The 24,016-nt window shown below is 40.5% G+C and overlaps 1 protein-coding gene across 2 annotated transcripts in view; it reads left to right on the forward strand.

The window, feature by feature from the left end:
- LOC136856739 (F-box/LRR-repeat protein 3) overlaps nucleotides 1–24,016 on the forward strand; it is a 233,562-nt gene that overhangs the window by 119,828 nt on the left and 89,718 nt on the right. The window contains exon 3 of one of the 2 annotated variants that reach the window (XM_067134819.2): nucleotides 20,552–20,720. The gene's annotated coding sequence lies outside the window, so the exon portion shown is untranslated. The remainder of the gene's footprint in view (nucleotides 1–20,551; nucleotides 20,721–24,016) is intronic. The other variant, XM_067134820.2, reaches the window with a different exon arrangement.

Below are 24,016 nucleotides of genomic sequence, written 5' to 3' on the forward strand. Positions count from 1 at the left end.
AGTTTCCATCACAGTAATTAGAATTTATGCAAGTTATTTCAGCTTGTAATTCTTAAATGATGGATTAAATTTTTGTTGTGTTCCTTGTTCATGCTCCTGTTAAACACTTGCCGTGGCTTTTCTATAAAGTTATTTAAGAATGCATTTTACCATTTATATCCTTCAGTTATTTGGAGGTAATTTTTTGTCATTCTTAAACTTCATGTATTTTTCCGTGGATTTGCCTATCTGCGGTAGAGTGGTATTTACATAAAATGGAATTATGACTTAACTGCGCTTCTTACGCCAACCTTGCAATTGGTACACGTACTATACTTCCCTAATGCTTCCTGCTTCGAAGGGCATTTGGCCTACTAAGCGACCGCTCCTCATCCCGAATGCCTGCAGATTATGTGGCGACGCGTGGTCAGCGTAACGAATCCTTCCGGTCGTTATTCTCGGCTTTCTTGACCGAGGCCGTCATCACAGTCACTTCTCAAGTGGGGTCAGAAGGCCAGCGCCTCAACCGTCTCAGCCAGTCATTTCGGCACTAGAGGTTATTTTTAACCGTTAACGTTAACGAGTATTTTTGGGTAACCGCTCCAGTTATAACCGTTAATCAAAAATAACTGCTAAGCCCATACCTAGTTGCTCAGTTGCGCCATAGTCACCCGCGGCTAATAGGCTCCATTTGATCCAGTGGCCCGTGACTCGCCAGAGCAACTAGTTGCGCCACTAATCGCCCACGGCTGATAGCGGCCTTAATCTCTATTTGGCAGCTTTGTCATGCGTCTCCTCTAGCAATTTTATAACATAAGTTGTGTCGCTTTATTTTATTATTATTATTATTATTATTATTATTATTATTATTATTATTATTATTATTATTATTATTATTATTATTATTATCCACATATTCAAAGTGTTTACTAAAATCAGCTTTGGCAAATCCGTCCGTCCGTTCTACTGGACCGATTTGCTTCACTTTTGTTTTATTCTCTCCGGAATTACCTGCCGGTGAATCATGAAACATTGATAGGTCTCTAAGTTCAGCCAACTTTGAGTAATCATAAAATAAAATCATTAAATGATCACTCCAATAATTGCAGACGAAAGCTTACCCTAACCCGCAATACATTCCGTGCTGAGCAGGTTGCTAAGCGACTAACACTTTCATTAATATTCTGATAATTATATGTGATTTTTCATCAAGCCCGCCTGGTGGCCATGATCGTTAAGGCGTTGAAGTCTAAACGGTCTGACACCGTGGTTAGTCGGTTTGAGTCCCATTGGTCGAAAAAAAATTCACCATCAGAATGTTGGCCGGCAGGTAGGGTTGAGAGTTCTGACTATATTATCAAAGATTTGAAAACAAACCAGTCCTTAGCATGGTATATAATTAATTAATTACCTACCATCTTGCGGAAAGTAATTTTTGGGAGCGAAAATTGATTGAGTTCCTCGTGAAAATTAAAATATTAATTTAAAGGCAGCCGAATAGGATTGTGATAGAAAGAATATGGACTGTGTTTGGAAAGAGATCTCAAAACTTATCTTGGGGTCTGTCGTAGGTAGGCTTATATCTCGAATAACACAAAAAAGTAAAAACATATATATATTTAAATATTAGAACGTGAATGACCTATTAGAGGCACTGGTTACATAACGCTAGTACTCCTGTAGTAGGCATTGTTCTGATCCAGAGCGTCCTTGCGTGAAGCTATTGACCGGCTCGTGTCCCGCAAGCATGACTGGGCTCACGTGCTGATAAATCCACCTGAGTCGCGGTTGTTCTATGCGCTTCACAAAATTTCCTACATCATTCTTCTTCATGGCCTTTCCCCAACTACTTAGGTTCGGTACTGTGTGTGCATTAAGCCCAGTTTTAAGGCCAGATGCAATACCCTACACCACTGAACTCTGTTATTTATCTTTTGTAATAGCTACTCTGTCCGCCTCTGTGGTGTAGTAGTTAGTGTGATTAGCTGCCACCCCCGGGGGCCCGGGTTCGATTCCCAGCTTTGCCACGAAATTTGAAAAGTGGTGCGGGGACTGGAACGGGGTCCACTCAGCCTCGGGAGGTCAACTGAGTAGAGGTGGGTTCGATTCCCACCTCAGCCATCCTGGAAGTGGTTTTCCGTGGTTTCCCACTTCTCCTCTAGTCGAATGCCGGGATGATACCTAACTTAAGGCCATGGTCACTTCCTTCCCTCTTCCTTGTCTATCCCTTCTGTTCTTCCCATCCTCCAGCAAGGCCCCTGTTCAGCATGGCAGGTGAGGCCGTCTGGGCGAGGTACTGGTCATTGTCCCCAGTTGTATCCCCGACCCAGAGTCTGAAGCTCCAGGACACTGCCCTTGAGGCGGTAGAGGTGGGATCCCTCGCTGAGTCCTAGGGAAAAACCGACCCTGGAGGGTAAACATATAAAGAAGAAGAACAGCTACTCTACGATATAGGCTACCGGTATTCAAGTTAGGTCTCCTGAATCAGACTTATCTATTTGCCAATGTGATATCGAGGTCATTGCCACGGGACCTCCAGTTCTACGTGGAGTCCGAACCACAGGGGCGTGACATTTCAAAAATCCTACTTGCATTGGTCGGAAATTGAACTATGGCCGCCTTGGTGAGAAGCCAATGATTATGCCACTCGGCTATCACGCCTCTGTTTGGCAAAAAAGAAGTAGAGTTATTTTGTCAATTGACCGCCTGAGTTCAACAGGCGATTCTTTTGTTCAAGGTCGTAAGATCGATTTCTAGCAGTCTGTTAACGTGTAAATAAAAGAGAAGTACTCGTATAGGTAAATTTACTGGAATCTTGAACAGCCACTATTGGGGGAAAATTACGGCTTCCTGGTCTTTATTTTTTTCACATCGTTATGCTCAACTGAGGAGCACGCTTGAACTTATTTAGCTGATGATTTTGGCTTCTTCTCTTCCCAAAATCTCTTCATCCTCTCACTGAAATTCTTCTTACGTCCTTCTGTCCAGGTTTTAGTAGTTCTAGCTTTTGGCTCCGCGAAACAATAGTTATTAATCAGTGTTGTGAAAGAAGGTCGGTTCTTCACAGTTTCCTGGTTGATATTGATTTCCTGAAGATCTGACTCTATTCATTTAGCCAGTTGTTCTTGACTTTCAGTGTGAGGGCAAGATTTAGAATTCTTTCGGTCAGTCTATCATTGTTCATTCCGATAATGGGACCATAGAATTTCAACCTCCTTTTCCTGATACTGTCTGAGATTTTTTCAGTATGGCAATACATTTCATGAGATTTCCTTTTCATCCATACTCCCTCTGTGCAGACTGGGCCGAAAATTTTCCGTAACATTTTTCTTTCTTGCTTTTATATATCTTTTATGAGTGATCTAACGCCAATGATTAAGGTTTCCGATGCGTATAACGCTTCAGGTTTTATTACTGTATTATAATGTCTTAGTTTTCCGAGATAACGATGTTTTGTTAGGCTATGTGTTCCAAGTGATTCGATACGCTTTCTTTAATTTAGTAATTCTCTCCGTATTTGCTTCACGATTTAATAAAGAAGGTTGAATGATTTCTCCAAGGTATTTGCATTTATTTACTTGGGAAATTTGTCCATATTTAGTCATCATAGCTTACCCATCTAGAAACCGAGAGGATCCTTCCATGTACTGTTTTTTTTCATATGATATTTCAAGTCCTATTTCGGCTGCAATTTCATGTATATTTTCGAGGGAGTGGATTGCTTCTTATTAGAAAGAATTGCCAGGTCGTCTTCAACTTACTAGCATTATTATTATTATTATTATTATTATTATTATTATTATTATTATTATTATTATTATTATTATTATTATTACTAATAATCTAGCGCCAGTCCCGAGGTCTAGTGAGTAGTATACTTGTCTCTCACCCGAAGGTCCCAGGTTCGATTCCCGGCAAGTCCAGGGATTTTAATTGCGGGCTGAAGGCTGGAACGGGGTTCACTTATCCTCGTGAGATTGGTAGAGAAGCTGTGGACCCGATTGCGGAACCCAAGTAACAGGATAAGGATGTAGTCACTCTGACCCCGTGACTCTCCAGAATCTGCAGATCATCTGGCTGGCTAGCAATCGTCTTGGCAGGTCAAGGGCCTTAAATTGCCTGTATTCGTCACGGATTTGTTTCTTCTTGAATAATCGAGCAGCGGGCTATTCAATCTTAAGTGTTTAGTATTTTATTATTTCTTCATTTTCGAGGCAGTGATTACATTCGTTTCTAAATATAGAGTATACGTATATATATATCATTGTGGCTAAATTATAACGAATACACTGCCGTAGTAAAGGGTTGATAAATCGTGTTAATGAGAAGACTGAAAAGCTGCACCGTTTGAAGATCCGAGGTCGAACCCGACACTGAAAGTAGATATCCTGAGAATAATATTCCTCCAAATTTTTCCACACTCATTTCTTGAAGTCGAGCGCCGTAAGTACATGATATCTTCTAATCTTGAACACACATAATCCCAGGTACGCATGCTGTCATATACCTAGGGTTGCCTTAAAATCAGCTATTATAGTTTCAGTAGTGAAATTTAAGGAAGGTGCAAGATGAATAAAACCGAGATATTCCGGGCGAGTTGGCCGTGCGGTTAGGGGCGCACAGCTGTGAGCTTGCATTCGGGAAATAGCGGGTTCGAACTCCACTGTCGGCGGCCCTCAAGATGGTTTTCTGTGGTTTACCATTTTCACTCCAGGTAAATGCTGGGGCTGGACCTTAAATAATTCCACGGCCGCTTCCTTCTCACTCCTAGGCGTTTCTAATCCCATCGTCACCATAAGACCTATATGTGTGGGAGTGACGTAAAACAAATTGTAAAAAAACCTTCATTAGTAGTATGAGAAATGTGTGTTCTAAGACAATGGGTGCTGAGTCAGCATTTTCCCACGAGGTCATTGACCCCTAGTTGGGTAGTAAGGCTATGTCGATTCTAGAATGAGGTCACTGACCCCTAGTTGAGTAGTAAGGCTATGTAGGTTCTAGACCATTGAACGCGGAATAACGTCATAACCTTGCGTACGAGAGCAAGCCTAACCTCACAGACTCCATTGGAGGGGCCTAATTGGCCAGGGAATAATCTGGAGCGCTTTTGACCCCATATGTAAGGTTATGACGTCATAAGCATACGTACGAGGGCAATGCTAACCTCACTGGCGAATCTGAAGTGTTTCTGACCGCTAGGTGAGGTTATGACGTCATACCCTTACGTACGAGGGCAATGCTAACCTCACGGGCCACTTTGGAGGAGCCGAATCGGACGAGCCCCCTTGGAGAAGCCGAGTCGGAAAGGTCACGGACCACTTTGGAGGAGCCGAATCGATCGGGTGCCCATGGAGGAGCCACAAATCTGTTAGGTGACCTGCAGATGAGGATAAGACGTCATTATGACGTGTTAACCTAACCTTGCGCACGAACGCTAACCCAAACTCATCCACACAGGCTCCCCATGGAGGAGTCCAATCGGTTAGGTGACTGATAGTTAAGGTTATGGCGTGTTAACCTAACCTCGATACGAGGAACGCCAACCTAACCTCAGACGGGCTCCCCTTGGAGGAGTCGAACTAGTGAGGCGACTTGTAGGTGTGGTTAAGACGTGTGTTATCCTAACCTTGGCCACGAACGGTAACCTAACCTCACACAGGCTCTTTGTCGTCTCCCCCTTGGAGTAGTGACGGAATTGTGACGTAATAAGCGCCGGCGATTTAAAAATGCATGTTTATCTTTACATAACCGAACGCGCGGGCTTTCTCCTGACAGAGCTGTGACGTCACAGCGTGACAAATGACTATCAGATACCGCTACATACATATCAGTGCGCTTTCGCGGTGACTTCGTGAGTTACTGTAATCATAACACTATCAGATCCCGCTAGAGACATAACAGTACACTCTCGCCGCGACATCGTGAGTTACTGCAAACAAATGACTATTAGATCCGCTAGAGACGTAAGCAGGGGGGATAGCTAGTGCGCATGTGCCCATGTACATCAGCTTGAGGTACACTCTGATGGCGAGTTTGCAAGTTACTGTAAAACGGATTAATCATGCACTCACAGGCTCTTTGCCCGTCTCCCCATTGGTGTAGTGGCGGAGCTGTGACGTGATAAGCGCTGGCGATTTAAAAATGCATGCTTATCTTTACATAACCGAACGCCCAGGCCTTCTCCTGACAGAGCTGTGACGTCACAGCGTGGGTGATTTGAAATGTGGACTGCTGGCTAAGGGTTCACGACGTTATAACCTAACGCGTGTCCATTCGTTGTCCCGTTTCTCTACGGTGTCGAGTTTGTGGTGAGATGAATCTTTTAATATTGAAGGCGATCCTGGTTTGTCCGTGAACAAAACACACCGCCACTCTGCACGTCCCCATTCACGATGTGCTTGGGCCCAACTCTGACGAGCAGCGATGTGGCGGTGAATGAGGGGGACACGAGGGAGGATCCTTTTAGACCGGGCGAGTTGGCCGTGCGGTTAGGGGCGCGCAGCTGTGGGCTCGCATCCGGGAGATAGTGGGTTCGAACCCTACTGTCGACAGCCCTGAAGATGGTTTTCCGTGGTTTCCCATTTTCACACCAGGCAAATGCTGGGGTTGTACCTTAATTAAGGCCACGGCCGCTTCGTTCCCATTCCTAGGCCTTTCCTGTCCCATCGTCGCCATAAGACCTATCTGTGTCGGTGCGATGTAAAGCGAATAGCAAAGAAAAGATCCTTCTGGAGTGTAAGACCCTCGCATAGAAAACGATTCCTGGTATTTTGAGTGGACACTTGCACACTTGCACACATGAAGCCCGTTGCAGGTCATCGCGGTGCTCTGTGGTGCTTATGATAACAAAGCTAATCTTGAGCTGCTGTTGTGGAGCGAGGACGACCGGTCCTCGGACTATCCGACACTGAATGTGTCTGCTGATACCTCCTCCATTCTCGGGACACGTCTCTTTGGTTCACTCCTAGACGGTTTGCAACTGCTGTCTGCGTTAGGCTTCCTGGATCAGTGCGAGGGTGCGTGCCCTATTAAACAATGTGATTAATCGCCCAGACATGTTGACGTGACTGACAACTTGCACCGAATACGACCAAGCCGGAACATGAGTGGTCTGCACTTCCTCTGTAAACAGACGGAAATGGGAAAAGCGATTGGTCGCTGGAGAGTGCGCAAGCACGCGGATGTTTCAAAACGTTGCATTGTGCAAAATCATGAATGGCAGTACAGGAGGCTCAGAATAAGGCTATATGTTTATTGTCCATATTACTCGCCATTAAGCAAAACCTTTTTGATGTGTATAGGAAGAATTATTTATTATAAGTTATACAAACTTAACGCACACTTACAACTCCCTGACGATACAAATGTTCAACGTGCACCATCGAACTCATTAAGAGCTTAACCAGTAGATAATAAAGATTCCTGCTCGCTTGAATAATAAATAATAATAATAATTGTACCGAGGGTACACCTTCTCCGTCCCGTTGAACAGCGCGCCTTCTAGGAGGCCATCTGTGCTACAAATCCTGAACTAATGTAAGACAGAATACTTAGACCTTTAAGAATTAGATGTCTCTACTATCGACATTATGTGCCCCCTCTGGCGGAATTGCGGAAAATGAATTTTTAAGAGAATTTTCAATGTTTGTAAACCTTATGTTTTGTAGATTGTATCTTTTTTTGTCATGTGGTTAAGTTGTCAACACTCCTAAGGCTTCCTTCTTCCTTAGTTATAAACCAATCAGGAATTTTGTGTGTATTTCTCAAGTCAATAAAATTGGGGTGTGTACCGGCATTCTTCCCGTCTCAAGAGAGTTCTGGAATCTTCCCCCTGAAATACTGTAAAATCTGGGTGCTTTAGGGCCGTATTGTCGTCTTCATTGTTCCGGTCTAGTGTGAGTGCGGCGTTATTAGGAGGCAGGGGCAACCTGCCGTCGTTCGGAAGGCCCAAATACTCAAGGTAATGCCAGATATGTCTTAACATATGATAGCTCCAGGCAAATAACTTGAGGGGAAGGTTTCAAATGTCTTTATTTAAATTATTTAATCGCTGCTGGAACACATGCAAATTAAGGGAACAAAGAGTGTTCACCCTCTGTGGATTGGGGTGACAAAAGTTTTCTAAACCTCTAAATTCTTCACTCGCCTTTGGCATTTAATATTTTTCATTTAGTCACACCTCTGTAGTATAGGCTGAGCCTCTGCAACTTCGGGCCATAAGGCCATTTATGATTTTAAGTGTTTTCCTAAAAGGAGTGCAATTGTTTCGCCTCCTAGCCTTTTGTTCATGGCCGATCGTCTTCAACCTTTTATTTTTTCATTAAGGCCATTTAGTATGGGCACTCAGTGCCCCCGTTTAAAGTGTAATTACTGATAGACGAATGTGTAAATGACTGTTGAGCAGAAGTGACTGTACACACAGTATTTTGAAGTTTATAAAGCGTAATTTATAAGAAGCTTGTGCTCTGAGAGGCTGGACTGTAGTCACTTTTGGAGCTCAGTCTCTTAGAATGAAAGTGAGTGGAGCAAACATGATCTTGTAAAGGTGTACCTGTTTTGAGCTATATTGCTCAACCCTCGTAAATTATTGTGCCAATGATTTTCTCTATTGTACCTGATTTTTGACTTAAAGTCATTGTTGTTGTGGGATCTGACGAGCTCATCGTTATTCTCATTAACTGTTATTTGATGTTGCTTGTTCAGATTTTCTACCTACCAAATTTTAAAATAAAAAAGGAAAGAAATAAAATTTCAAAATTTAGTGCCTTAACATGCTCTAGTCATTTCCTTGTCCACCTATTCACCCCAGCACCATCTTCCCAGAAAGCAAATGACTTGGCGTTCTCCCGTCCAAACTCTTGGAGAGTTCCAAATTGATCATGTTGCAATCTCCAGGAGAAACAGCCCTGAGATTATGAATGTCAAGGTAAATAAAGGCATCAGTGTGGCCTCAGATCACTATATATCTCTTATCAAATTCAAACCAATTCCCGCAAACACAAGGAAGACAACCAAACAGATCACACGTTTCGACAATGATAAACTTCGGCAAAGGGTCGAGGAGTTCCAGGAGAAGGCTAGACCAAATGACTGTGACTTTAACAACACCAAAAATCTCCTTGTTGAGGCCGCCAAAGACGTTGCAGAAATCAAGAGAAGCAAAAAGCATGCCTGGTGGAATGGTACCTGCGAATCAGTCCTCCAAGAAAGACTCAATGCGTGGAAACAGTACTACTCTACGAAATCAGAAAATGATTGGGAAACCTACAAAACCCAACGTGCCCAAGCAGCTAGGGTGTTCAGAACTGAGAAACGTAAATACGAAAAATCTCTCATTGAAAAGATAGAACAAAACTTTAGGTAGAATGAAAGCAGAGAGTACTACAGGGCCTTCAAACGCAAACTCACTGGCTATAAACCACCATCTCTATGCTTTGAGCGAAAGGACTGCACTCTGGCGACGTCAAATGAAGAAAATTGCAGCATTCTGGCAGACTACTTCAAGAATTTACTTAATTGCTCTAAACCGCAAAGCCCCATTGAGACCAAGGAACCCTTACTCAGGTACCCAGATTCCCGACCACCCGACAGAGATGAAATCAAGCGCCACATTGCCCGTCTCAAAAATAACAAAGCGCCGGGGGAAGACTCAGTAGTAGCAGAACTATGGAAGTATGCCCCAGAGGAATCACTTGATATCTTGCAAAAGCAAATAGAAGAAATTTGGAACAAGGAGACCCTACCCGAAGATTGGAAAATAGCTTTGATCTATCCATTACACAAAAAAGGCAGCATGAAGAACATCAACAACTACAGAGGAATATCTTTGCTACCCGTGACTTACAAAATTCTATCACTTGCCATCCTGGAGCGTTTGGAAGCACAAGTCGAACATCAAATAGGTGAATACCAAGGAGGGTTTAGAAAAGGTCGCTCAACAGCCGAACAGATCCAAAATCTCAAAACGATCATCAGATATTGTACACTAAGGTCCAAGCAGTATGTGTCTGTCTTTGTGGACTTTAAGAAAGCGTACGACTGCATTGACCGGGAAGTCCTGCTAAACATCTTAAATGAATTTGGAGTTGATTTGAAACTGCTGGCATTAATTAGAGCCACCCTGACCGATACAAAATCCAAGGTGAAGTTCCACGGATGTCTCTCGCATTCCTTTGACATCAAAACAGGAGTCCGACAAGGTGATGGGCTATCCCCGATACTCTTCAACTGTGTTCTTGAAAAGATCATCAGAACCTGGCGGGTGAGATTACAGGAAACCAACTACAGTGCATTGAGAATAGGAACCAAATCCAAGGGCATGACAACAGACTGCTTAGCATTTGCCGATGATATTGCTGTTCTCTCAAACGACATAGAAACCGCTAGAGCTCAAGTTGAAATTTTAAAGGAAATTGCCGAACAAACTGGTTTGCAGATATCGTTTGAGAAAACGGAAGTAATGACTAACATCAAAGAGGCTCCACCAAAACTCCATACGAAATACGGGGACATCACCCGAGTAGACAAATTCAAATACCTGGGTGAGATAATCATGAAAAATGGACTGGACACAGAAGCACTTCAGGAGCGAGTACGCAAACTGGAAATAGCCTACCAAACATCCCGCACAATCTACAACAAAAAATGCCTTTCCCAAAAAACCAAGATACGTCACTATGAAACAGTTCTGAAGCCAGTAGTTCTATATGCAGCCGAAACCCTGTCTCTAAATGCCAACAAAGGACTCCTTGAAGAACTGGAGAAAAAAGAACGCAAAATTGTGAGAGGAATCTTGGGATTAAAGTACAGAAATGGAATCCATCAAAAGAGATCCAATGAGGAAGTCTACAGCAAAATAGAGAAAATTACCGACACAATCAGAAAAAGACGGACACGGTTTTACGGTCATCTGAAAAGAATGGACGGAAGAAAGTTAACTAAAGAAATCTTTCACTTTTTTGATTCAAACCCCCAAAACCACAATTCCCTGGTTTAGAAATACCAAAGAAGACCTGCAAATGCTACATATCTCAGCTGAAGACGCCCTCTCCGCAAGAAAATATTGACGAACGGGCTAAACCGAGACGAGCAACCGAAGAGAAGACACGGTGCCCCTTGGACAGAGGAGCGCAAGCAGGCCCACTCACAAAGAATGAGGGAAATTTGGGCTCTAAAGAAGGCCAAGTTCAGTGTCAAATGCAACAAGACTTAACGTGGTCCTTGATGGCCCCAGCGAATTATATAATAATAATAATAATAATAATAATAATAATAATAATAATAATAATAATAATAATAATAATAATAATAATTGTACCGGAGGTACGCCCGCCCGTTAATTTAAATTAAGCGCCTTGGGTAAGGCCCTCTGTAAAGAAAATTTGAAATGACTATTACAAGAAGTTTGAACATTTCTCAACAGATGTCGCTACTATAAACTTACGTTGTGCCCTCTGGTGTGGAGATAAACTATTACAATTCTAGAGAGATTTTGTGTGTTAAGGTTTCCTAAACTGAATTGTTTATACTTTGTTTTCGGTGTGCCGAAGTTTACAACACTTGTATCTCTTCCCGATGACTTAAGATGTTGGCCAATGAAAAATTTTGTACTTATTTATTCACCAAGGAGAAAATTTTGACGTCTGTTTGATTATCCAATGAGAATTAGGCGTGTGTCGGGCCTTAGCCCAGAGTTTTCTGGAACTTTCCCTCTACTATAAAAGCTGGCAGATTTACGGACCAGGTTGTCTTAGTGATCGCTCCAGTCTAGAGTGTTTGTAATGGAGGGGAGGGCACCTCGTTCGTCTTCGAGAGGTCCTCCAGCTTAAGGCAATGGCAGTTCCTGCTTGATTAAGTGATAGTCTTTGAATGCTATCTCGCGGGGAAGGTTTCAAATTTTAGTAATGTAACTTCATTTTCTAAAATGTAAATTTTAAACTCTAAATGTAAATTTCAATCAAACCGAAACATCTTATCTGAAATCAGGGAATAGAGAGTGATGTAATCTCTCGTGTTCCCTCTCAACTTGATTTTGAGGTGACTATGATTTTGTAAACTTTTCTATCTTGTAAATTTATGTAACATATATATTTCTCCATATAATCACCTGAGTAGTATAGGCTTAGCCTCTGTAACGTCGGGCCATAAGCCCAAATTTAATGTAAATTTCTAGGCGTGCAAGAGTTCGTCTCCTTTCCATTTTGGTTTTTGGGCCAGTAATTTAACCTTTTGTTTTTACCGAAGGCCTTGTGGTATGGGTTCTCGTTAACCCTGTGAAACTCGATTTCATTCATTTTATCTTTAAGATATCGGACTGTTGAACATTTAAGACAGTGAGCCTGGAAAGTGTGAATTTTCGGAAATAGATACCTAAGTGTAAATTTATAGAGCAAAGACGCTCTTCTTAGTAATGTAAAGGTTGAACGGTGCCTTTGGAAGGCTGGAGAGTAGTCTCCTAGATAATTTTGTGGAGCAAAGGTGCTCTTGTAATATTGCATATTTTGGAGACTCTATCTCCTAGTGATGTAAAAGTAATTGGGAGATCTGTCTTCTTGACAATTGGTTAAAAGGGAGCAGTTGTGCTCATGTAAACTCTGTAATTTGGGAGCTTCAAGCTCATGTTGTAAATACTTGTTGTTTTTTATAATTTTGTCACGCAAATTACGAGCTATCCTCGTCCCTGGTTTATAGTTATTTGCTGAGCAAAGTGTAAATATTTAAGATTTGAAAAGAAAAAAAGGAAAGGTCCAGGAAAGAAATAAAACTGCCAATCTTAAAGTTTTAAATCAGTCTTTTGATTTTCGTATATCCACCCATTCATGCCCGCACTTTTTTCACTTTTGTAATCCACGGTATCCCCGTAACAACAACAACAATAATAATAATAATAATAATAATAATAATAATAATAATAATAATAATAATAATAATAATAATAATAATAATAATAATAATAATAATAATCTCTTTCTTCTTTCTAGCCACTTCCATTGCTCGACGCACTAGTGAACGGTCAGTTGTTGATGGTGTTCTGGTGTGAGTGATCCATTTAATGTATTAAACAGTCGTTGCTGGTGTTTGTCGGTAGTAATCAGTATTAGAGAGCTTTTTTTTTTATTATTTTGCGTTGAGTAGTTCTGTTGGTGTTCGGTAGATTACGTACTGTATGTTACACAGGTTAGGATTATTTTGTTTCGTATCTGGGTTGGGAGAAATAGGAAATAGTATTCTTTATAATTATATAGGTATATAGTTTTTTGATAGGGAACTTGTAAAGACAGGTTATTAATACCTTCCACACCTTGTATATTTACATTAATTTATTATAAAATTTTAGCCTGGGAACTGAAAGGGATGGCATCATTCAGCCAGGTTTCGCTAATTACACACATCAAAACGAAGTAATGTTGCATTCGTGTCTGCAGACTAAATTTATGCGCTCGGACTGAATGACAGTTCCATGAAATTACCTTGTTCTATTTAGGTGTGGTGCGACGTACATGTGTATACTTTCTTAATTCAGAAGTAGAGATCACGCCACGTATATGAGGGGGATCAATTTCCTAGGAGGCCGTGTATTTAAGAGTCAAGATAAACTGTATAATGTTTTCAGGCAACAAAGTTGTAGTTTTAGCGTGCGGTTTTGTTTGAGGCTGTTATGGTTGAAATTGTTGCAACCGAGCTCGATAGCTGCAGTCGCTTAAGTGCGGCCAGTATCCGGTATTCGGGAGATAGTGGGTTCGAGCCCCACTTTCTGCAGCCATGAAGATGGTTTTCTGTGGTTTTCCATTTTCACACCAGACAAATGCTGGGGCTGTACCTTAATCAAGGCCACGGCCGCTTCCTTCCCACTCCTAGGCCCTTCCTGTCCCATCATCGCCATAAGACCTACCTGTGTCGAGGCGACGTAAAGCAAATAGCAAAAATAAAAAAAAATTTGTTGCAGATATGTCAACTCTCATGCAAAACACGTGAGTCACACGCACTCAAACATCGTCTTACCTCTCACGCAAATAACCTGCAAACTCACACATTTTAAGTAAAAAGCAACAAACGTATATAGATCACACGTGAAGGCGTGCAGCAAAGTCAATATGAATCCAAGTTCTTCCTCGCTTGGCCTGCTTGAATGCCACTTACACCTGAATCTATCGTTTCATTGTTATTACTGTATTTATCGGTTTTTGTCGTCAATCGAATTCAGATCCAGCTTAGCGTTGATGATACTTTTTCATCAATTAAAACTGTCTAACTTGCATCGCAATAAAATTAGACAATTGAACTTTCAAGTGAGGTTTTAAACACTGCCAGAAGAGCGACTAAGTTGTACAACGATGAGTACAAACCAGTAGTAGTAGCCAGTAAAAATAACTGTCCTTTTTTGTTTTAGTATATTCGTTTAATTATTGAAATATTGAACTGATGATACTACATCGTCGTTACGCCTGGGTAAACCACTCTGTTATAATATTTCTGGAGAAATACTGACCCGCAGCGCGTATGTTATGAAGAGTATCATAATTAGAGGGTTTCGACTTTGAGTTGATGGGACACAGACAGTTGTGGTATCACAGAAGAATTCTCTGGTATTGTTGCTTTGGCTAGATTTTGCAGTCTACTGTTAGTTCTTCTGCGTCTGAGTTCTTTTTCCTATTTCAGCTTTGGCTTCTTAGTATTATAGTCTGTTACAATTTAATGGGGATCACTTTGCCAAGTGCTGTGCTTTTTCTCATTTTTTGTTAATGATGCTTTGGATTTATCATCTTCATCAAACCGGCTCAAGCGCTCCCTTTGACGAATCATACCGATTCACTATTCACAGGCTAAAAGTACCACTACTGTAAATAGTGGCCAGTGCTGCTGAGTGCCATCTGAATATTTGTATAACAGATTTTCATTCAGAAGTCTGCAAGTTTGCTTCAGTTTCCTCACCTTTAAGACGTTCAGCTGCACATTACGTGTTCCCTTTGCTTCCAGAGTTTTCGTGAAAATGCAGACCATACTGATCAATGGCCAGTCCAGCAGTCATCGGCACTTGTTATGGCTGTTTATAATTCGCACATCTCGCTGATCTCTCGAGCACATTGTTAATCAATTGGATGCTGGTACTTTGGCTTAGAGTGTTGCCATGACATTCTAAATTCTTTCCTCGAAAGAGTGTATTTTTATTATGAATTTGTGCCATGAACATTTACTAAGCAAGAGATTCCATTATAGTAACCGTATGCACTCTTTGTTGATGGTTCCTGGCGAGAGTACGGAGTCTCAACCAACTCGGGCATTGAAATCTCCCAAGTGGAGAGGTTGTCAGAGCGAGGTATATTTGTTGACACCCCATCAATTTGATGGTAGAAGTCTAACTTCTGGTCATTATTTGAAATGCTTGATGTTAAAAGGGGATTTCTGACAATGTCTAAATTGAACAAGAGAAGGAAAACTGTCCAGGTGATGGAAAATGTCGATCTATGTTTTACGCTTCTGCCAGTGCTAATGCACACTTCAGTGAACGGAAATACAAAATGCAATTCATAGATTATGAAAGAAATACTTTTGTTATTATTGCAGAAGTTCCCTTGATACATCAAATGGAGTGAACTTTGAAACTTTGAATACCATCTTCCACATAAAAACCACAAATAATAATTTTAAAATTATTTTTATTGCTTTTGAGAGGTGCAAATCCAATTCTCAGTACGAACATTGAAGGAATAATGCCAAACTTTAATATGAAAATAAAGTACAATATCAATACAAAAATGATTGAAACATTTCAGTTGAGAATTGTAGTGTAAATACGGTATATTTAGATAGTATCTTGCCTGCTATATTCGTGTGTATCTTTGTGTTTGTATCTTTCGTGTGTACCTATTGGACCATAGTAGGATAAAATAGTACTAATAATAATCTGTCTACGCATTTAGCTTTGTTGGTAATCTTTGAGTAGTTCCTGCGAATTACAAACTTGCATTTTCCTTTCTGTTTGTGCTTAGTAGTAACATATTGTAATTAGGATACGTCTGAACGTAGTTTAAAATTATTGTAGTGTATTGTAGTATCTTATTAGAAATTAGCACGCTTATTCTCTTGCAAAATATTTGTGTAGTATCGTAGACGTATCTGTAGAAACTCTCTTACTAGAATTCTGTTCTTGTAATTAGGTTAGGTTTAACTGCAATTTAGAATTGGGTAATTCTTTTGTACTCCTTTCGGTATTCAGTATTAGGATGTTGTAGGATCATAATATAGTACGAATAAGTAGTATTGTTGTGCAGTAGTATATTAATTAATTTATTATCGTACGATCTTTGTGTACTATCCTAGATAATATTCCTTTCATTTCATTTTTTGCACATAGTAAGTTATTTCTTTTTCCTTTTCTTTTCATTTTTCCATAAAGAATGGCTAAGAAGTGCAAGTGTAGGAACTGTGGGTGTGGCCAGACATTAAGAAGTATGAGGGAGGAGTTGAAGAGTTTGAGGAAGGTAATTAGGATTCTCTCAGAGGAAAGGAAGGAAAGTAGGCCTCCCTTAAACAATATACAGGAGACAGTAGGTATAAAAGAGGGACGGAAAGGAAAGGGGGAAATTGTAGAAGACAGGTGGTCGAATGTTCTAAGGGGAAGGAGATTGCAAGCTAAGAGCTCTATCCAGGATCAGAATTCAGGACAGGTGTCTGAGAAATACGTACGAGTCACTGCAGGTAGAACAACAGAAGGGAGATGAGGGAGCGGGGAACTGTTGCTGAGAAGTGGGGAAGTAGGAGGAAGGGAAAATGTAGGGAAGGGAAATGTAGAGTAGAGAATAGGAAAAGACAGGTGGAACAGGGTCATGGGGGAGGGGGGAGAAAAGGGAGGAGGAAGGATCTTCTGTAGCTGTCAGGAAAGATAGGGTTCAGCAGGAGGGGAGGGAATCAAATGAGGTGGGTAGGGTTGAGGCTTCGGTCATGGGGCATTCCATTGTTAGACATGTGGGGAAAGTGTGTGGAGGAAACGGAACCAGGGTAGAGCGTTATCCAGGAATTAGGTTGAGGCAGATGCTGAAGAAAGTAGAAGAGAAGGAGGAGGGAAAAGATAAGGTGGTAGTGTTTCACGTTGGTACCAACAATGTAAGGCAAGCGGGTATAAGTACCAACATAGTTGGGGATGTGTGGGATCTGGTAAATGCAGCATGGGTGAAGTATAAGGAAGCAGAAATTGTTATCAGTGAATTAATGTGTAGGAGGGATACTAACTGGAAGGTGATTGGGGATTTAAATGAGACTATGGAGTGGGTATGTGGGGAAACAGGGAGTGAGATTTCTTTATCCTAATGGGTGGGTAGTAGATAGGGATCTGCGCTCAGATGGCCCTCACTTAAACCGCAGTGGCACGTATAAGTTAGGAAATTTGCTTAGAAGGGTTATAGATAGATGATTTTATTTTTTCCTCAGATCTACAGCATTGAAGCCTTATTGATCTATTACAGGAGAAAAATAATAATGCCCAACCTAGGCAGCTTAAACTTACATACACATATAATTCTCGTAAAATAAACATAACACAAAAACACGGGAAAAAGCAATATTGATGTAAATAATAATAATCAAATGGCAATGAGGCAGAATGGTCTTTTGGCCCTAGTATAAGGCAGTATGGCAGTATGGCAATGAGAATCTAAACTGGTAACATATTACTGTGTAGAGTACAATGGTGTGTCGGATTGCATCTGCACTTTAAACAAAGAGTATATCACTTCCGGGCGGGTTCGCACTCTGCGCATTCTTTCTTGAACACTGACCTCTCTATTTTTCTACTTAAGTTGCAAACCTGGCTTCGTATTACCTCGACTGTAGTGCCGGTGTGCAATTTTTCACCTTACGTTTCGTTACTGTTGACCACTATTTAAACTCTATTATCTCACTATATTCATTATCTTTAGAAACCAGACAACTCACCACATTAAATGAAACCATATTCAATCTCAGTTAACTTGGACCCTCAGCTCATATACCATCCATCTCCACATATTAGCTTTATCCTTAACACCTATCCAATTTACAATAACTCTCTTCCTCATTCACTACACACTTTACCGCCTACTAATTTAACTATTTAAGCACTCTTGTCACAGTTACGAATAACACACAAACTCCGCTATTCTCATGTGTACAGCAATTTACTTTCTACTGCAGATTGCCTTAGTAATTTAATAGAAATATACCTACCAGATATTGTAATAGGAGTTGAATCATGGCTGAGAAATGATATAATGGATGCAGACATTTTCTTACTAAACTGGAGTGTGTATCGTAGAGATAGGATAAGAAAAGTAGCAGGGGTAATATTCATAATCAATTGGATCGCCAACCTTCGTAGGGAGACGGCGTCATAAGAAGAAGAAGACAAAAAGTTAAAGATTACGAACATGAAATTCTAGGTGTAAGGCTTATCTCTAAAGACAATAGGCGACTTGATGCCTTTGGAGTATACAGACCGGGAAAGTGTAGCGCTGACGCTGATTCAGAATTATTCGGTAAGGTAATCAGCTATGTGGGAAACAACACGGAAAGGATTGTGATTGTAGCGGGAGATCTGAATTTACTAAATATCAATTGGGCAGGAAATGCGAATGACAGGAAGCATGGCCAACCAATGGCAAATAAGTTTATATGGGAAGGACAGCTGATTGAGAAAATGATGGAACCAAGTAGAGGGAAGAATATACTGGACGTGGTGATAGTAAAACCAGATGAGCTCTATAGAGAAACCGAAGTAATAGAAGGTATTAGTGATCACGAAGCTGTTTTTGTCGCAGTTAAGGATAAATGTGGTGGACAGGAAGGTCTTAAAAGTAGGACTGTTAGGCAATACCATATGGCTGATAGAGCAGGCATGAGGGAGTTATTAAAAAGTAACTCTGGTCGGTGGAAAACGATAGATGAAAATGTAAACAGACTCTGGGGTGGGTTTAAAGTAATTGTTAAGGAATGTGAAAGCAGGTTTATACCTTTAAAGGTGGTGAGGAATGGTAATGATCCACTTTCTAATAACAGAGAAATAAAGAGACGAATAAGGAGGTGCAGATTGGAAAGAAATAGAGTTAGAAATGGCTGTGGAAGAAAGGAGAAATTGAAGGAACTACTAGGAAATTGAATCTATCAAAGAAATCAGGTAAGGATAACATGATGGCAAGCATAATTGGCAGTCGTACAAATTTTAGTGAAAAATTGAAGGGTATGTATAGGTACTTCAAGGCAGAAACAGGTTCCAAGAAGGAAATTCCAGGAATCATTAATGAACAAGGGGAGTGTGTATGTGAGAATCTTCAAAAGGCAGAAGTATTCAGTCAGCAGTATGTAAAGATTGTTGGTTACAAGGACAATGTCCAGATAGAGTAGGTTACTAATGCTAAAGAAGTATTAAAATTTATCTATGATAACAATGACGTTTACAATAAGATACAAAAGTTGAAAACTACAAAATCAGCTGGAATTGATAAAATTTCTGGGCATATACTAAAGTCAATCTGTTGGGATATAGTACCATATCTGAAGTACTTACTTGATTACTTTTGCATGAAGGAACTATACCAAATGAATGAAGAGTTGCTGCGTGATTTCCAAAAAAAAAGAGTAGCGTTATAAAAATGTTGCATAATTTGGGGTGGGAAGACTTGGGAGAAAGAAGACGAGCTGCTCGACTAAGTGGTATGTAATATGCTTACACATTTGTATTTTTTATATTTCTATTCCACGTTTTCAATACGATTGTGCCTTTAAAGGTGGTGAGGAATGATAATGACCCGCTTTCTAATAACAGAGAAATAAAGACACTAATAAGGAGGTGCAGATTGGAAAGAAATAGTTAGAAATGGCTGTGGAAGTAAGGAGAAATTGAAGGAACCACTAGGAAATTGAATCTAGCAAAGAAATCAGGTAAGGATAACATGATGGCAAGCAATCGTAGGAGGGTAGTCAGAAGGAGGAGAAAGGCTGTTCGAAATTAACTCGAAGGATGAAGTTCACGCATAAATCGGTAGTGAGATCATGTGAAACAATGGATGAGTATCAGCTACATAGGAGAAAAATGGACTCATACCAGTGATGTCTTGCTTCTTTTTACATAACAGGCGACAAAATAGCCCTACAACCATTAGGCTGTTATCTAGTGGGCATAGACTTACTCACGATGCACCAGAGCACTCATATAACAATATATTTCTTGTTAAAAGTAATTTCGGTACACTAAGGATAGCTACAGTATATTGAAGGGGATTTGTTGTTGTTTGGGATTTAATGTGACTAAATTTATTAATAAATGCATGATGAAAATCATATGAAGTAAACAAGACATGGCAACACAGCCATGCGCCGGTCACATCATTAGACTGACAGGCAGGAAGGTAATCGCCGTACAGCTTGTAGTAATTTCCTAATTTTGTGATTTTGATAGCGTACCCTATTCCCATTGGGAATAGAATTAAAGTTCGTCTTCTCTAATTGTACAGGTTAATAAGCTTGAATGTGTATGGCATTAATTTTGTACTCATATTTTTATGTAATAATAATGCGTTCTGTTTTCATTACTTTATTCCAGAAGACAGCATTCCAGCAGTATGTAAGTGCGTGGCAGTAACCCTTTAATCCATCATTCACCAAGAATCATTGGTCTCAATGGCAGTTCACAGGCATCCAGATATTGTTGTGAACAGATAAACATCACACTGGAAAAATGAAAATTCCATTTTCAAAAAGAGAACTGAGGGGTGAGTTCATATTTCGAGCTGTATTATTATTATTATTATTATTATTATTATTATTATTATTATTATTATTATTATTATTATTATTAATTATAATGCTTGTGAAAGATCCTTGTACTAAAGGTGGAATGGTGGTCTATATCTTATCTATTTAATAATAAATTGTACATAGGCGCTCACAGTCTAACGTAAAGGTCATAGGGTGAGACCCTGACGTAGCTGGTCAGCATTTAAGACTGATGAAATGTGAAGGACCAACGTCAATAGAACAACTCGGATGTCCCTTAATATCTGTAGTAACTGAAGCGACGCTTAATGGCATTATACTGTATTAGTAGCCTATAACTTAATTTTAAGCGTAGTTAGAACGCTAAAAAAAATGGAAAACGTTGATAATTCTAGATTTAAATTTTAATCCCACAAAAATATACACGAATTGTATTATGAATTACCGAGCGAGTGGCTGCGCGGTTTGAGTCATGTAGCTGTCAGCTTGCATTCAGGAGATAATAGGTGTGACCCCACTGTTGGCAACCATGAAGATGGTTGTCCGTGGTTTCTCATTTCCACACCAGGATGTACCTTAATTAAGGCCAGGGTCGCTTCCTTCCCACTCCTTGCCCTTTCCTATTCCATCACCGCCATAAGACCTATCTGTGTCGGTGCGACGTAAAACAAAATGATGAAATAATATGTCTAGTAAACCTTTTACTAAATCATGAATTCTCCTTTAACAAGGAGAGCTGTTTGGACTCAAGATATCTTATTCATAAGTTAAAAGTAATTGACTTGAAAGTAGCGAGAATGATTGTTGGTACAAACAGGTGGGAACAATCGTAGGAAGGTACTCAGAAGGAGAAGAAAGGCTGTTCGAAATTAACTCGAAGGATGAAGCTCTCGCATAAACCGGTAGTGAGATCATGTGAAACAAATGGGTGAGTATCAGCTACATAGGAGAAAAATGGACTCATTAATGGAGGCTAAAAGAAGTAGAGAGAGACCAAGACGGCGATGGACGGACGGACGGACGGACGGAGTTTCTGTAGGTGTATAGGATTGCAATGAGAGGATAATTGACTGAAGTGTAGTTTTTTTATTTTTTGAGAAAGGGGGGGAGTGTTGAAATGTTGTGATTTTCTCATAAAAATTAAAAAATAAATTGTCATGTATTATATCTTGTATTAGTTATAAGAAAATAACATTAAGGTTATGCGTTGGTAACTCAGGTAAATTGAATCGAGTGGTTTATCTTAGTTTGCTTTGTTCTTTGAACTTCTTGTTTTGTGTGATAGTCAGTTGTGGTCAACATCAGTTCGTGCGTAACCTCGGCCGAGGTAACACGGCAAGCGGCGTGTCGGTACTGTGTGGTTATCGCGTAGTACAGGTGTGTGTTACTAACACATATTTTGTGTAGTCCTTAGAAAATTGTACGTACAATCATGGCAAGTATCAGGAAGAACACTATAAAATGTGTTTTCGAAGACAGGATTAACAGGCCTTCACCTTTAGAAATCCATCGTTAGATTAGTCATGAACTCAAACTTAACAGAGACCAAGTGATTGCCATACAGTTAAATAACGGGGAAAATGCTGTTTACATAAAACTAGTATCTGTGACTCTTTATGAAAACCTTCTAGCACGTCACGAAGGAGTGAAAACTTTTCTATTAGCTAATGGCGGTGCCACTAAAGTAACGATTTCGGCAGCGGACACTTTAACTAAACGCGCACGTGTGTTCAACCTCCCTCCAGAAATAAGCAACGATCGCCTTGCACGAGTTCTCTCTACGTATGGAGTAGTCAAAGTCATCCAGGAAGAACGGTGGAATGAAGCCTACGAATTTTCTGATGTAAGTAATGGCATACGAATTGTAAAAATAGAACTTAAGTACCCCATTCCGTCTCAGCTTATGCTGAATGATTGTAGAATTCTACTATCGTACGAAGGACAATCAAAATCATGTTTCTATTGTAGAGAAACTACACACTTTCAAATCGATTGTCCCAATAGGAAAGCCCGTCCCGCGCTGAGTAGAAAACAGACATACAGCTCCGCAGTGGCCGAGTCTGATGGGAGCAGTACACTAAGCAACACAACAGATGCAGAAGTCAGCGTTCTCTCGCCAGAATACCCAACCGTATTAGAGAGTATTACTCACACTCCGCATAAACAACAACAAGACTTTCAAGACACCTCCCTTCTAGCTGACAGCATAGCAGACACACCTTTACCTTGTAGTTCGGAAGAAGCAATCAGGACACTTTGTAGTGACAACCTTGAGAAGGGGGAACATATTCAGACACTACAGGAGACTGTTGATCAGGCGGCAGCTGACGAGAGCCCAGTTGGAATGAAACAAATAATTAATACACCACTAGAAAGACAACTGTGGTCTGAGGATATGGAACTCCAGGAAGACACCCATACACCAACAGGAGACATTCAGTTAACAAAAAAGAATACACACCCAGATTTTACAAACCATCCAATTACCGACAACAAACAAACAAAGTCTGCTTCCTTGCGCAGTGAATACATGGAGTTTACACCAGATTCAGAAAATTCTTCCATTGCTGACCCTGTAATTGATCCTAACACACCAATAGGACCGAGTGTTAATGAAAGTGCAGTGACCTTGCTAGCAGGTGACAAGAATACCCCGAATACGACAGGCAGTACCAAGGATTCTCACATCTTACAGATGAAAGTTGTCAACAAATACATTGTACGTGACGAATCCAAAGGCGTAGTACCTCACGCAGTCGGCTTAAATAATAGAAAGTATAAACCAGTGTACGTGTGACAGTGTATTGACCACAACAGCTTAATCACATCCTTCTACCGGAATGAATTCTACTACAATTACCTTGACTCTTCCCTTGTTTCTGCAGATGACTCTCCTACGTTGTGTCACCACCTTGAATGTAGACGGCGTCAAAAGTCTAACCACGCAAGCTCTCCTTCAGGATTTTCTCAGGGTTCATGACATAGATATCCTATTTCTTCAAGAAGTTAATGATCCAAACTTAGACTGGCTGTCGGGATACGAATATAAAGTAAACGTTGGTCCATCACTTCGAGGTACGGCTATAATATATAGAGCAGGACTGACTGTTTCAGAAGCGGAGTTTCATCCCAATGGTAGAATTGTAGCTGTGCACTGTGAGGACACCCTTTTTATTAATGTTTATACTCCGTCCGGTTCTCAAGGGCGTCTAGATAGAGAACGCTTATTTGAAGATGACATCAGATATTTTGTGCAGGGCCCTATTAACAACATAATTTTGGCCGGTGATTT

The sequence above is a fragment of the Anabrus simplex genome, chromosome 1 (genome assembly GCF_040414725.1).
Source record: "Anabrus simplex isolate iqAnaSimp1 chromosome 1, ASM4041472v1, whole genome shotgun sequence".
Classification (NCBI taxonomy): domain Eukaryota; kingdom Metazoa; phylum Arthropoda; class Insecta; order Orthoptera; family Tettigoniidae; genus Anabrus; species Anabrus simplex.